Source organism: Cyclopterus lumpus, chromosome 17 (genome assembly GCF_009769545.1).
Source record: "Cyclopterus lumpus isolate fCycLum1 chromosome 17, fCycLum1.pri, whole genome shotgun sequence".
In the NCBI taxonomy this organism is placed as follows: Eukaryota; Metazoa; Chordata; class Actinopteri; order Perciformes; family Cyclopteridae; genus Cyclopterus; species Cyclopterus lumpus.
In genome coordinates this window covers 11199130-11214664 of record NC_046982.1, presented here as the reverse complement: position 1 = coordinate 11214664, position 15535 = coordinate 11199130, and the positions used below count along the sequence as shown (strand labels likewise).

Sequence of the window (15535 nt, the reverse complement as noted above, 5' to 3'; positions counted from 1 at the left end):
CTGACAGAATCACTGCCCTGGCTGGCTGATATATTGTTAGGACACATTCACCTGCTTTGTCTTCGCTCCGTTTTGGTCTTCCCCAACTCTTAAAAACTCAATTCAAATCAACTCAATTCAACTTAACTTACCACTAATTAATATTGCAACTTTTAAATCAGCAGGCAGCCAAGAAACAACACAGACAGACAAATAAAATGAAAAAAGACAACAGTACACTGTTGAAAATTACAACAATAAAATGTTGAAAGAAATTAAAAGTAATGATGAATTAAACACCAGGGATACACATTTTTAAAACTTAACAAAAGAAAACTAAGGCTATAATATTGCTCAAAATTCAAATCCATATATGTATTTTAAATAGTTAAACTTCCATTTAAGAGACAGCTTGTCATAGCCAGAGACAGTGTTTTCCTTTTAGTTGCATAAAAACAGAAGGCACTGTCCCCAGTAAGCCTGTCCTTCTTTTATGAGACATATATTGGTTTAGCGTGCTAATTCAACTCTTCACAACACTTAATAGTGAAGCTGTGGATGCAGGTATTGATTAAATATTGACATATCGAGGCCTATCAACGCTCCACCTGATCAGTTCACTGTTGGCTGTGTTATTATTTAGTCAACTAATAGCTGATAGATTATTTTGCCAGACTAAAACTGAACAATTACATTTTGCGACATGGCATCCTTTTATTTTGAAGGCAAACTCGTCTACTTTCTTGTATGTGCACGGTTGTCTCTGGCCAACTTGACGCAGCTGCCTCGGCTTTGCGTGCTCACGTCGCTGCGCGGGGGTGGAGCGGAGGCGCTCTTCACATCTGGACTGCGGAACAACCGCAAATTTCACTTTTTAACACGAATTTGTTATTATTATTATTATTATTATTATTATTATTATACATTTTATATTTTAATTTTGATTGGTAGTAGCATTTCAATATAATGTAGGCACTGAGGTGATGGTCTCAACCAGTGAAGTCTGCATGCTTATTAGTGTCACCAGATGGAGCATGCTGTCGAACCTTTTTACACCTAAAGGGAGTTGTGAGGTTCTTGGGTATGTGTTTAAGTAATAACCTAAACTCAGCTTAATAAAAATACCTTCCTTGTCAGGGTTGACTAAATGTTTGTGACATTATGTCTCAGGCCAGAAACAATGTCTGCCTCCTCTAGAGTTGTATGTGCACCTGCTGACTGAAGATCAAAACTGTCAGTGTCTTCCGCTGCTTTCCAGATGAATAGATTCCGTTGAATGTCTGTTAAAGACTAACTAGACAAATTAACTATTAGATGACTGAGAAAGAGGTATTTCAGTCACATATTTGTTCAGCATTTCCCAAATCAATTCTATGATAAATCAATTGGGAGAAAAAGACAGTTGTGTGTCTGTTCTTGTTTCCTCGCTGCAGTAAGAATTTCCTTTTCAGGGGCAGCAGCTTGTCATCCATAAAAACAGCTGTATGCACAACAGAAAGAGGCCAAAGGGCTTTATATATAATATATGGTTGATATATGATAATATATCAAGTTCAGTCAAAATAACACACGCACGTTCAATATCTCAAACATTTGTTTTGCAGAGAGTCCAAACGCCACACCTACAATGATTGTTTCTTTTTTGTTGTCCTTACAGGCACTGCAGTTTCACCTGCCACCCAGGAGAGTGTGATTTGGTTGTAAGGTAACCATGGCAACATTGAAAAAGAAGCGACTGCATGGCAGGTGGAGGGAAGGAGTCTGTGCACAATCTATTAATGCTGAATAAGCCTTTGGGGGAGGGAGAGCCTTGAAGTTGAGCCTGTTTGTAATGCCCTGTAAAATTGAGGAAAACCACTTCATGCAGCTGTCCTCCACCAGATATTGTTAATGTTTATCTTATATGCAAACATCCTGCACTAACATTAGCGGCAACATTGAGGCTTGAGTGAGCAGCAGAGAGAGAAACTTTCACTTCACTTTCTCAGTTAAACCTGTAAGTCTGAAAGTTTCCTCTCTTGGTTCTTTATTTTCTATTTGCACCACTTAACCACCATTTTCAGCCACTTTCATTATCCAAAATGTTATTGGTGGTGTACAGAAAGTTGTTGTAAAAATAGTGGCTGTTTGTGGTATGAAGTGTAGAAAGTTCATTAGTAAGGCCTTGGATTACTTTGTACTATGGGCCCATGATGTTTCCGTTTTCATTTTAATGACACTTTTCTTTTCAAAACCCAGATGGTTTTCTCCCAAACATTGCAACACTTTTGTGTCACCAACAATAGCTGACTTTATTCTCTCTCCCAAATTATAATGTTAAGTTGAGTCCACTAATAACAGGCAGGAGCCAAATCTGAATCATGTTTTGTGTAAATAAAAAAACTAACTAAACATCCCAACATCTGAGTGTCCCATCAAGTCAGGTTTATCTATATAGTAGATAGGATTAGGATAAGATAAACATAAGATATAATAATAAATATAGAAAACAATAACAGTAAACACATTTATACACGAGGAACACCTCAGTAAAAGCAAAAGAGGAGGGATATCTAAGAGCTAAGGTGAAGGTGGACCCACAATAGGACATCTGCATGTCAGGCTTCTGTTAAGTGGTGAGAGATACGGCTTCAACAAGATCAACGCTCTCCTAGTGTGACTTTTGTTAACCAGCAGTGAGAATGAGGATTCAAACTCAATCATTAGTTTATTAACTCTTCTTCAAATTAGGCGGAGCATATGTGATATGTGATGGGATCTAACAATATGAATTGGAGTATTGTGTTTGTGTCCAGTGAAAGTAACAGCAGGGGGAGGTAAAGTAACGGTTGACCAACCAGCAAGCTTGGTTGGGTTCATGTCTGTGTGTGAGGAGCTTGTTAGCACATTGCATTTTTAATAGCTACGTGATAGTTTCTCATATCATTTAATAATTGTGCTTGATTGACAGATGAGACATAGCGCTACTTTCAACTTTGGATGAACTAAAGCTTGTTTTGATCCCTGTGTGTTTGTTGTTTATTTGGATAATAGACATAACATCATTCACATTTAACATTGCGTGAAATAATAAAATTACTTCATATGGGTAAAACAAAACACCAAAAATAATGTCAGTTTATCTAAGCATCTATATTGCAAAAGATAACATAACAGAATGTAACAATATTTTTTGGTGCTGTCGTTAAGAAACTCTTTACTTCTTAAAATCGTTTGTTAGGTTGATTCAAAACGATGACATTTCTTAATATCTCTATTTGAACCTATCTTCAGCCATGTGAGATCAGTGTGCATTCAATGTATACTTCCTCTCCCTGAACCCTCTCCCTCAGCTGCTTTGTTTATGTGACGCCATCAGGACAGATGCTCATCAAGCGTGACCCCCAATAGTTTAGCCTCACTGACCTGAGAAACATAATAGATTCATCAAATTTAGTTCATTCTTCAATAGAATATTTAACAACATTATAATTGACGATATATACACAGTCATATCGTTAGCAAACGTTGGCTTTATCTAAAACAAGTGGCATATAATTAATAAATATAAAGAAAATAAATGGTCATAAGCAGTTCCCCGGTGGTCACCATCTTCACTTCAGAAAAAACTCCTGTTTTAAAAAATGTTTGTGTGTGTCTGTGTGTGTTTGTGTGTGTGTGTGTGTGTGTGTGTGTGTGTGTGTGTGTGTGTGTGTGTGTATTAACTAACTACTTAGCAAATAACTATGAAACACACAAGGATGAATATCATTCTACAATTCTTTAAAAAAGTTTCTCTTTTGGGTAAATTTGAGACTTTTCAACCAGAGAAAGTAATAAATGCAGTTTTAGTGCATCATCAATTATTTGATAATAAACATTTTCCATTGGCAGATTTAAACTATATTGGTCATCATACTGGAAACATATCTATTGAGTCATATGGTTTAATATAAAGGGGAATTCAGCTCCTGTCAGCAGCTGTCTATTTTCCGAATGAGCTTTTACAGGAAATATTCTGGTTTTAGCACTTTCATTGTACATTTCCATTTTAAAAAAAGGGAACTTCAGTGTTGCAAATGTTAAAGACAAACGACACGACTTCACTCTCAACTCAGACCTTGACGCACTAAGTTGAAGCCTTGTACGGTACGTTCACTGTTTTTATTGTCCTACACTTGGAGAGAATTCTTTTTGACTTGGCTTAAAGTTCATGTTGTGTTCTACAGTGTATTGTGAAGTTAATCATTTTTAATTTTATTTAATTATTTAAAAAATTACTTTTCTATTTTCATGTAACAAGACTTAATGACACAGTTTAAATAAAAAAATATATAATAATAAAAAAATATATAATAATAACAGCCAAAACACTTTTTTATAGGTTATCAATTAATGTATATTGTTGAGCAATGCCATGCAGTCACTCAGTTTCGTTCTTTAAAATGTCATACTTGCAGATCATGATTGTCAATAACACCTGTATCCCTGAAAATGACACCGCCACGTGTTCGGCCCCCGGAAGCTCCCTCACAGGTCTGGCTGTTGGGCTGACATTTTTATTCGTACTTCTACTGATTGTAGCTGGTGTGATCGTGTACAAATACCACTGTAAAATGAGGAGTATGTTGCAGTTTGAACAAAGGAGAAGCCACAAAAAGCAGGACAATACAGAGACGCCGCCAGAAGATTCCCATCAGTACATCAGTATAGAACAGTCAACAGGACAGAACTCTATTTATGAAAACCTGGCAACTCGAAAGACTGGATTCACCAGGCCTGCAGTAAACAAGTAAGCATGTGCTTTTAAGTGCAAAAATGTTTAACATGCAGGATAAGATTTTTTAGAAGAAATGTGAGTCTGCATTAATGAAACTGCTCAAAGAGAAACAGATGAAGAAACACTGGGTGTGTGGTTTGAATTTCCCCAATTTGCACAATCATGTTGTCATATATGTACACAATTTGGCTGACGTCTGGAGGGGTTCTCCTACCCTGTTATTTCCTATGTTTAATCAATCAAACGTGCCAGCTGATGACTCAGTGCGGGATTTTTCTTTTCTCTGAGAAAGAATAGGAACTGGGAAAAGAAATCCACACAGTTTACATAATATTTGCCTTGTGTCACAATGGTTTTTACATCAGAAAAAGTCCTCCATGATCCGTTACACCTAATTGTTTCTCTACAGGTTGCCTAGTGAAACTGAAGAGGATGTGTACTTGCAGTGTGATTCACCAGATGATGCAATATACAGCAATGATCCGGCGTGTAACCTCTTCATCCTCTCAGACTTCCAGGAAGAAGACGTATATATAGTGCCAGATTCATTGTAGGACACTTCTCTATTCATTGCTCATGCAATAAATGTGCATTTTTTTACAAGACAGAAAGGTGCTGCTGCCGTTTGAGAGAGCTGACATGTAAACAAAAACAATACTGTAGTTGCTGTAGCATATGGATATTATACAGATTATTGTATCCCTTTATCTTATTGTTTAAGTGTAACGTTAGGAATAACTTGTACGAGCTGTTCTGTATATTCTGCTTACTGTGATCTTTTATTGCCCTTGTTTTTGGCAGTTATATTGGACGCACAGTAATGCAAATCACCACATTTGGACAACAATCCAAATTAATTATCTTTTGAATATGGGTTGATATTTTTACGGCTTTCTCTTGATATGTCTAGAATGACCTGTTACCTACTTGTGCTGAAGTCATGCATACATTCTGCCTTTTTTTGTATCAGCAATATTACATTTGCCCTGAGAAATATTTTAGCTGCATAGACAATTCATATTTAAGTAAGTTAACAGGTAAATATATAAATATATAAAAACTAATTGGGGTGTATGCTCTACATGCATGCATGTCTAAGTACGTGTTTTGTGTACATTTATGATATATGTAGCATTCATTATGTTTTATAGAAAAGTGACAGATCTTCTTTATGTGGCCAACATACTTTTCCTAAAAACATTTTTAATATGTATCAGCCTCAAAAGTTGTAGGAATCCAGCTGCATCACTGATATAGGTTTCAATTATTTCACTAAATGAATTGTGTTTGATCATTGAAACTTGTTTTGCTGGTAGTTTTGTTATTACCAGCCACAACACAAATGATATACATTTAGTAGATTAACAGAATAGTTATGGACTATTTGCAAGGATTTTTTTAATAACACAAGATTATGAAGATGAAAGACAAATAACATAATATTTAGAACATTTTACAAGTGCATTTTAATTTCAACTATCATGTTCATTGAAAAGGCTTGAACGAATAACCACCTGTGAAAAACATGTGAAAGGAGAGAACCATTATTGCTCACTCTTATCAAAATCCCTTTCAATGATATAATGTAAATGAAAACATGTGCATTACAAACATCCACATTGTTATATATACTATGTGAGAAACAATTGCCATATGTGGTACTTGCACACAAACATACTTAACACATCATGACTTTTCAAACATTCACTTCATGCGTTTTGTGGTCAAGTTTTTGAGAACAGACACGAAGAGAGGATGTGAAAACTGTTACCATCTCTTTCCTTAAAAGATTGAAGGGGGACGAGAGATGTGTTACGAAATGAGAGGTCGTGCTTCTCTGGATGGGTAATGACCAGAGAATGACGGGGAGGTATACAGGCCATGACATTTCTTTTACTTTTGTTTTTTATTTTTGTTCCCTGTCATTCTGGAAATAATTTCCGCAATAGATTTCCAGTAAGGCTACGTGAGGATTAAAATCAAGAGAAAGCCAAATAGTGCCTAATGAGTTTGTGCTGTCACACACAGAAGGTCCTTGATAAATACTGTCCCTAATTCTTTTATACTTGTATACTTTGGGTGGTACTGCAACTCAGGACCTTTCAGAATATAAGATTGAGGACTTTTACATCCACCCACAGTTGTGTAATAACCAAGGATGTCATCCCTGAAACAAATAGTAACAGGATTAAAAACAAAGAAGTGAGTGAGCAGTTTCTCGGCACAGGTCTGAATTTACCATTAGAAACGTGTAACTATAGCTCTGATTAATCACCTATTTATTAATCTGCCTATTTATTCAGTCATCCAGGATCACTCAATACGCCCCAATCTTTAATGCATCTACTTTATTAATTGTAAAACAACACGCTCATATTTAAGTGACCTTTACCTACAACTTTACCCAACTATTTGTAATAATCAAACTACAAGCATTTCAACCACTAATTTCCTTTCACTTCTCATCATGGAGCTCTGTTCTTTACCAAAACTTTGAGCATGTTTTGAGCTCCACTTCTGAGCTACTTTTTCTAATGTGAATTAGTTGTTCTTGTCTTGGCGATCATACTTATCGTAGGATATCACACATAATCATTTGTTCTTTTTCTAATAACTTATCTCAACAGCACTTGAAAGTAAATATTACAACAAGAAGCTTTGATAATCTGTAATGAAAATTGCATTTACAGTATCGTCATTGATATGTAATCTGAGGAGTCTGGAGTTTACACAACATGCAGCTTTTTAAAATTAAACCAATGATGTGTTTCTTAACTGGTCAAGGCCACAGTGAACAAAACTTCAAGGTCATTAATGGGAGATAGAAGTTATCATATCTTTACAGGCGGATTCCTGTTCACACCGGGACCTTCGTAATCTACAGTGGTTGATAGTATGTCTTTGGATAGATGACAAACATGAGAACGTATCATGCTCATGTGTTTATTATGAAGTGTACAAGTTGACATATTCAAGTGCAACAGTTTATTGTGAAAAAATCAAAACATTTATTTATGTTTTCATATCATTATTGAAATGTATAAGACAACCAACAAAATATTAAAATCACGTGCCTCATAAAACAATACAGTACTTCAAATAATGACAATGACAATACAATTAAATAGCACTAGAATATGCTGTAACATAAAACAACGTCAATAATAAAACACCAAATATAAATTTAGGTACATAAATAATTTAGGTACTTAATAAATAAAAACTATGCATGAACAGATCTACTGCTTGATCAACAATGCAAAAATAAAACAGTGGCACAGTAACATTTTGATTGAGTTAACCAGTGAAAAACAATAATTATGCAGCTGTGAAACAATGTTCCTTTGACAACACAATCAGCATGTAACATCTTTTTTTTGTGTGGCTTTACGCTCTCACAAAGGCTTCACTTAAAAAAGGCACAGTTCCTCAGGCACAGTGACATTTACTGACAATCAAGTCGTCGAAAGGAGTCAGCGTCAACTTTCCCCTACTGTCATAGTGCATTAGGACCATTGGCTCGTAGGCCGCTGGCACGCAGCAGGGGCGAGGTGACCCTCCTCTGGAAATCTGATGCAGCCGAGACTTCACCTGCGTGTGCATGCTTGCAGGCTTGTAGTTGTGGGGGCAGGTGCCTTCGCAGAAATGCATTGTGTACTCATTTGGGGCCACGATCCAGTCAGTCCAGCCAATGTCTTTGAAGGACACAGTGATAGACTTGCGGCAACACCATCCTTGTTCACTGCAGACGTCTTCCTTGTTCGAGCGAGGAAGCCTTGTCTTCCGGGCCGGTTTGGGCGGTACGTGGCCTAATTCCAGAGAAATGGTTGGGTATGCCTGGAGGGCATTTTTCATACCCACAGCTATTCCCACATCCACAACTAGTGCCTCTCCAATATCAGTCCTCAACCACCTCTCCACCTCAGGGCTGATGTCCAGCATCAAATTGTGAGTGCTTGACACATTGGCACGTATTGGAGAGTTTATGTGTGTCCATGCAGAGTTCATCAGTGTCATCCGATTGACTTTAACTTGAATTGCTTGTCTCGTCTCAGGCTGGACTGAAGTGGGTTTATCTAAAATCTGCCTAGAAATCTTCAGCTCAGCCCGAGTTAGTGTCAGTTCAGTTTGGATATTGGTTTTTTTGTGGAAAACAGCTCTGTACCACTGCATGCGTTGACCTGAATGTGGGTTTGGATGTCCTCCTCTCCCAACCGCTTTTATTGGCTCCACTAAAAAACAAATAAGCATAAAGAAAGAAAACCTTCATTAGAACCAAAGTTGGCAACATCCTGTGATGATTTGACATTTGGGGAACATCATGATGTGGAACAGCTGAGAGTGGATCATACACTTTTATTTTGAATTCCAATGCTCTCTTGAAAAATATGTGCTCAAAGTGTAACATTATGTACAAGGTGTGCCTATCTTGCTCATGGTTTCTAAAAGCAGGAATGTGTCTCTACAGGACTCTTTAATTATATTTCCAGCCATTCACATATGTTTAAACTATGCACAGGTAGCTTTCAGGAAGTCAGATCTTTACCTGGAGCATGAACTATTATAATTATAGTTCATAACGATTTTTCACAACCACACTGGTACAACACCTTTTGTCTGCATCTACAGAGGGAGGTTTCTTGAACAAGTCATGTAACGTTCTTTCCTTCTCCCACTCTGACTTTCCAAATTGGCTTTTCACGTCAATGGCAATGACTAAAATAGGCCTAAGTGTCTTCCTGATGTCTGATGTCCAACACATATATATCTCACCTGTAGCTGGAAAGAGCACAGTAGACATGGTTGATTGCCAGGTTTCCTTCATCAGCTGGCTGGAATTTCCTCTCATCTCTCTCACTTTTTCCCTGTAGAGCTGATACATCCTTCTCTGCTCTTCAACCGAGGCCTTTCGGGTTGGCCTGGGCTCCCTGTCCATGCCCAACGAGCCGAGGATCCCGGTCTTCACCGCCTCCAGAAGCAGCACCCTGTCGCTGTGCGTCCTGTCTACATCAGGTGTGCCTTCGTGGGCCACGTGAGGCCGGCTCTCCCCTGAGCTTGAGAGGGAGACGAGGAGCAGCAGCATGCAGGAGATGAGTTGGTGGAGTGTGCGTGATCTGTGCATAGTGAGCCCAACAGGTAGGTTTGGTTTGAGACTGCTGCAGCTGGGGCTTGTCCATGTTATGAATGAAATTCTTGACATGCTTTTATTTATAGAGCTTCTGTGTTGCCACACCTCTGGCTAGTCAGGTGAGTCTGTGATGGGCTCAGCTCGGGACAAATGTCATGATGTGGCAACATTTTTCAGGAGTGCGTTATGTGTTAACAATATTCGACTTGTGAAAATAGAAATCTGTGAAATTAATTTAAGTATTAGTAGCTTTTTTTCAGTTTAGATATAATCCAGATTCGAGATAGGAAATAATAAAGGGAGTTCTGGATGAGATTTGGTTACGTCACAAGTACCTGGTGTGCACCTCAGCATGCTACGTCGCCATAATTGTCTAGTTATGCGTCACCTAATCAAATAAATTACCATATGTCTTACAGTTATCCGTTCGAAGGAGGACAATGGGCAATTACATTAGCTGTAAATAATGTTAATGTGATAGTTAATTGATCCCTGTAAGACTGTGTCTCTTTGTTCCCTTACAACTCGGCCAGAGTCAGCAACAGGTTCAAACCGTAGAGGCATTTAGTGTCTCGTTCACACGCGGACTAGACACTGAAACCTGAGGGCTGATCTCCAAACGCCATAGACTACCTTCCAGACAAAGACTGCAAGTCACTCTAAAAACAGTCCAACCTCATATTTTCAGCTTTGTGAGACAACATACAATTAACAAAGACAGAAAATGGTGGAGATAGTTGTTTGTTTGTATTAAATCCTTCCGGAAATAAGCCCACAAAGGAAATGCCCCAAGGTTAAAAAAGTTGTCTGTTGAAATGTCAATCTACTATTGCAGTAATCACATCATGTATGTGTTTTAAGGAGCTTGTCAACGATGAAATAGAGCGCCCCCTGAATGTGCTCTCTTTGTAGGATGATTAAATTAGACGTAAAACATATCTGATCTCAGATGCTAGTGTCCTCTAAAGTTGGATAAAGAGCAGTATTTGTGCTCTTTCAGTTGCCGTTGTTGGGACAGACTGAAGAACTGAACATGGGCGTCTGCCCCGTGGAGCGTTGCCAAGCAGTTATCAGTATGTGAAAACCCTCACTTCTATCAGTGAATAGGGTCAGTGCTCTGCTTAATCACGTCTGTGTCATTGACTCTATTCTTTGAGGGCATTCCCGCTACCGCGATTGCTGACTGATAAAGATCTCATTTTATGAAAAATATCCATAAAAGTGCATTTACGAACATTTTTGGCAAATTGTGACCTTGGAAGAATAACCAGATAGGAAAAGTGTTAAGTCATTACATGTTTAATAAAAAACTAATTAAATGCTAATATGTACATTATAATAAAACAATACAAGTATGTGACACACAGTCACAAAAATGTATGATGTGAAAGATAATGTACATGTTATAATTCAAAGCTTACGCAATACAATGTGTAGGGGCATGGGGTTTCAAAATAAATGTGAGGGTTTGTGAGATAACTAACAAAAAGGGAACAAATGAAAAGAAATACATATCTGCTGCACAAAATATGGTTACTTTTACTGACGTGTCTCTCTCTACATGTCACATGCTGGAGACTTTCTCTTTTGGAGTAAATGAAACAAAATCTTTCATAGACATAATGTAACATGTGGCTGGGAGCTGAAAGGGGCTGAAAGGGGCTATAAAGAGTCACCTATAAAGAGTCACCTATAAAAAGTCATCAAAAGTAAATTGTTAATTTAAAAGCCAGGGCATTAAATATATATATATATATATATATATATATATATATATATATATATATATATATATATATATATATATACATATATTTGAGCATGTGGGGAAGGAACCAAAGAAGATGTGTGTGAATTTCTGAGCGATGAGTCACTAAGGTGATGACACAATCATGTGATCAGGTGAACCTACCTTGCAAGTTGAAAGTGTGTGAAAGGTATGAAGTGACTCGTGAAAACTGGCACTGTTGTTTGACTTGTCGCCGAAGACTCTCACCCTCTTCTTCTGGCTATTTCTCCTTTTCTTGTTCTGACACCATGAGAGAGCAAAGTGTCTGAGCAATGAATGGGAATGTCATCGTGCACACTGGTAATAGAAAGATATATAGCTGTTATAAACATAAAGCCAGATAAAGATGAAAATGACAGCTTTATTCTCACGGCATAATGCTGGTACTTGTCTGATGTGAATCTAAGAGGTAACCATGCAGATGGTAGGATTAAAAACAATAAAAGAAAATGCTACATCAAATTATGCCTTTTCCTTAGTTTTACCTCTCCAGGCCTGTAAAAATAATTGAAATGCAAGAACTGAAAACCCATTTGTATTGGCACGCAATCTGTGACAAGGATTCACAATTAGCATGACTTTTTATTAAGGGTCCACAAGCAATAACAAGTTTATATCACTCGTATTACTTGCATTTTGCTTCTATTTTTACTCTCCAACGTAGATGAAGTGGGCTTGACTATAGCCTTCATCCATTCTTTCTTCTATTAATTTTTCTTTTTTTGCCATTTTCACCTTTCTTTACTTTTAAGTATAGTGCCTTCAGACTGGTGAGGGACTCCACCATTCACAGGGCACACTAAACAGAAGAGAGGATAACTCGTCCTCTACAGTTAACATAAATAGAAGAATAGCTCTATTGCGTTCTCTAGTGGCTCTAAAGCTGAAGTACAGACTTCAATAAGCTAAATACAGCTTTATTCAGAGTCCGAAGGAGCATGCAAAACATATTATTAGTATACATCTGAAACAGTGAGTTGAGATAAAGAAGTCTTCAGGCAGCATAAGAGGAAACCCATTATTTCCGAAAACTCAATTAAAGGCCAGATGAGTGTGATTGATTGATTCCCATTTCGAATGGCGAAAGTAAATTATAGATAATTTAAAACACAAGTAACCATGGGGTGTGTATGTTTTTAATGTTATTCTTTATTTACAGTTCACAGGACAAACAAATTCCCCACATGCTGAGCGGCTGGACTGTTAGAAAACTCCTAATTTGAAACAGTTTACGATAAAAAATTGAACTGTACAAGAGAACAATGAAGGATTCACGTCCCTCTTGCCCACATCACACGTGACACCAGGACAAAAGACTCACCATTGTTCTATATGGAAAGAAAATGCATCATGGTACCACTGGGTGACAGATCAATCACAGCTATTCAGTTCGACTTCAAAGCATGATTGTTCTGCATCCTCTCTGTTTTTCCACCAGGCAGACACTAGTTTATAATGCTTGAATATAGATTAACTGCATGTAGCACGCCATATGGTAACATGCAGAATGAATTAGTTGCTGGAGGGTTTAGTGCATGGGCATTGCTGCCCATTGTCATGGTAGAAATACAGATTTGTTAAGAAGACTGAGGCTGAGGCTTTGCCAAAATGGTAACCAGGGACCTTAAGATAACATGACATGATGAGGAAGTGACGGGGTGTTTTATATTTGTGTATCGGATGATCTGAAAATGGCAATTGCACCCAGGATAACCTGTAGCCTCTTTTGCATTTGACAACTGTTCGAAGAATGTCAATAAAAGGGTGGGGTCGACACGCCTTCTCACTTCATTACTAGGTCGAGGTTAGCCGACCCACCCAACCTCTTCCTCCCCTCATCTTCATGGCTGGAGTGGCCCCCTTTTCGGGGCCGGTCGTGCAGCTCGCCCCGGGGAGGTGGGGGTGGTGGAGCAGGAGCAGCAGCAGCGAGGAGGACTCATGCTCCTGGGGAGAGGACGGAGCGCAGCATGGGCTAACTGATCGGAGATCCGCGTTGGGGTTTTATCGTCTTCAATGATGGATGAGCCGAATATCCTGAGACGTCGCGGTCTACAGGTATGGAGTGTCATGTCATGTCAGGAGGATATGGCCGTTTCCAGGCAAACGCGAGGATATATGATGGTGATGATGTTGTTGGTGATGATGATGATGATGAGCCATTGGCGACGAGGCGGGGGATTCCTCCAAGAATTACTTTGGGTGGAGCGGTTGAATAACCATTAAAATCATTGACATGTATTATTTGTTCTTCTATCTGTAGCTAATGATAATTTCCCCTCATGTCTTGTGTCCATTCTTTACAACAAGCGGTGGCCCCATCATGAATTGTGGCACATAATTGGTGCACATAATGCAATTAGTTGATGTGGGTCTTGTGTTTTTATTTTGGCGCTGTCCATTGGTTCTTTCATGAAGCTGGTTGCCTTGGTGATAGGTGCTTAACAACCAAGGGTGCCTGTATGATTGGCAAAAACATACCTTCTCCTGGTGCTTTTTTGTTTATTAATCAGGAATGTCCAGAATAGTAATAATTCACATTTTCTCTCCTGCTAGTTAATTCATGTGTATATTTGTTTTGTGCACGCTGCATTGTTTCTAGCCATGTTATATTATGGAGGAGGGATGCAGAGTTTGTGATGAAAGACTCACTGGTCCAAACTGGGTGTTCCCATTGAGTTGTTTGTTTCTTTTCTGCCATACATTTATCTGCAATTTAAATGTAAGTGCAGCCCTGTCATTATACTAACAATGATAATGATGGTTATGGTGACACTATTCTCCTTTAAATCCACTTTGTTGTGAACAGGACACCACACGTGTTTGTCTTCATTAAGCCCACACATTGATATGTTCTGATTAGTGCTAAAACTTATAGTACAGTCATTAAAACACATGTTCTCTGTCTTCGTTTATGTATGTTTTTCCCCCACCTTGTTTTTAACTGTGTATGTGACATTAACCAGTCCTCTCTGAGTCTAACAGAGCGACACCCTTCTGTAACTTTCATGTCCTGATTGGCAACGGTAGTTTTGCAGTTGCATGAGCGCAAGCGCAATAGCCATGGGCTAGAAAGGATTTGTATCCTTGCCATCGAATGACTTGAAGACCCATTTGTCATGCAATAAACTAGGCCATACTGCATTTCATGAGATGCACTGCATTAAAAGGAAGATTTAGGGAAATGTATCCGAATAACTGCTGTAGCCTCAAAATACATTTTATTAATGTAAAGTGCTGTTATGAGACGGCTTAACATCTTGCCAACCCTGATAAGAAAGTCATATTGATTTGTGAAGAAGTCTTTTATCCAAACAATAAATAGACATCTCTGCTGCAATAGGGCTTACATCTGCACTTCAAAGCATTGTTAACATGAAAAGAAGAAGAAGAAGAAGAAGAAGAAGAAGAAGAAGAAGAAGAAGAAGAAGAAGACGATATCCTCATTTCAATATGTCCTATCTTTTCTTTTTTTTTAGAAAGAACTGAGTCTTCCTCGCAGGGGAAATGTGTAAGTATTATTTATTAATATATCTCCCCTTCTCCTCCTAAAACCTGCAGACTAGCCAGGTGCCTGTCACTTGTCAGCTGTATAATGCATGCATGCTGCATTTCACACCAGTGAAGATTTACTTGACTCTTTCCTGAGATGCAGGAACCTTTGAAACTGCCAATGAGGATTAGAAGTCAGAGCCGTCACACCGCTCAGACAGGTTTTACATTAACTTAGGGAGATAGAGATGCGCTGCACAGCTCTCTGAGGTGGTTACAGTGGAAGAGTTACTGTATGCGTGAGGGTTACAGCTAAAAAATAAATCATGCTTATTGTGAATATACATTGAATATCTGAAATAGTCACAGCAGAGTTAATAATAGTGTCCAT

At 38.3% G+C, this 15535-nt stretch overlaps 1 long non-coding RNA gene across 3 annotated transcripts; it reads left to right on the top strand.

Moving 5' to 3' along the window:
* The first annotated feature begins 3694 nt into the window (after positions 1-3694).
* Positions 3695-14423, top strand: LOC117746445. Of its 3 annotated transcripts, none has more exons than XR_004611336.1 (4): positions 3695-4107; positions 4419-4750; positions 5148-9874; positions 13454-14423. It is a non-coding gene; the product is annotated as an uncharacterized LOC117746445 (long non-coding RNA). The 3 variants fall into 3 exon arrangements; XR_004611337.1 differs by lacking the exon at positions 13454-14423 and adding an exon at positions 12815-13411; XR_004611338.1 differs by lacking the exon at positions 13454-14423 and adding an exon at positions 10867-11261.
* Positions 14424-15535: the final 1112 nt, after the last annotated feature.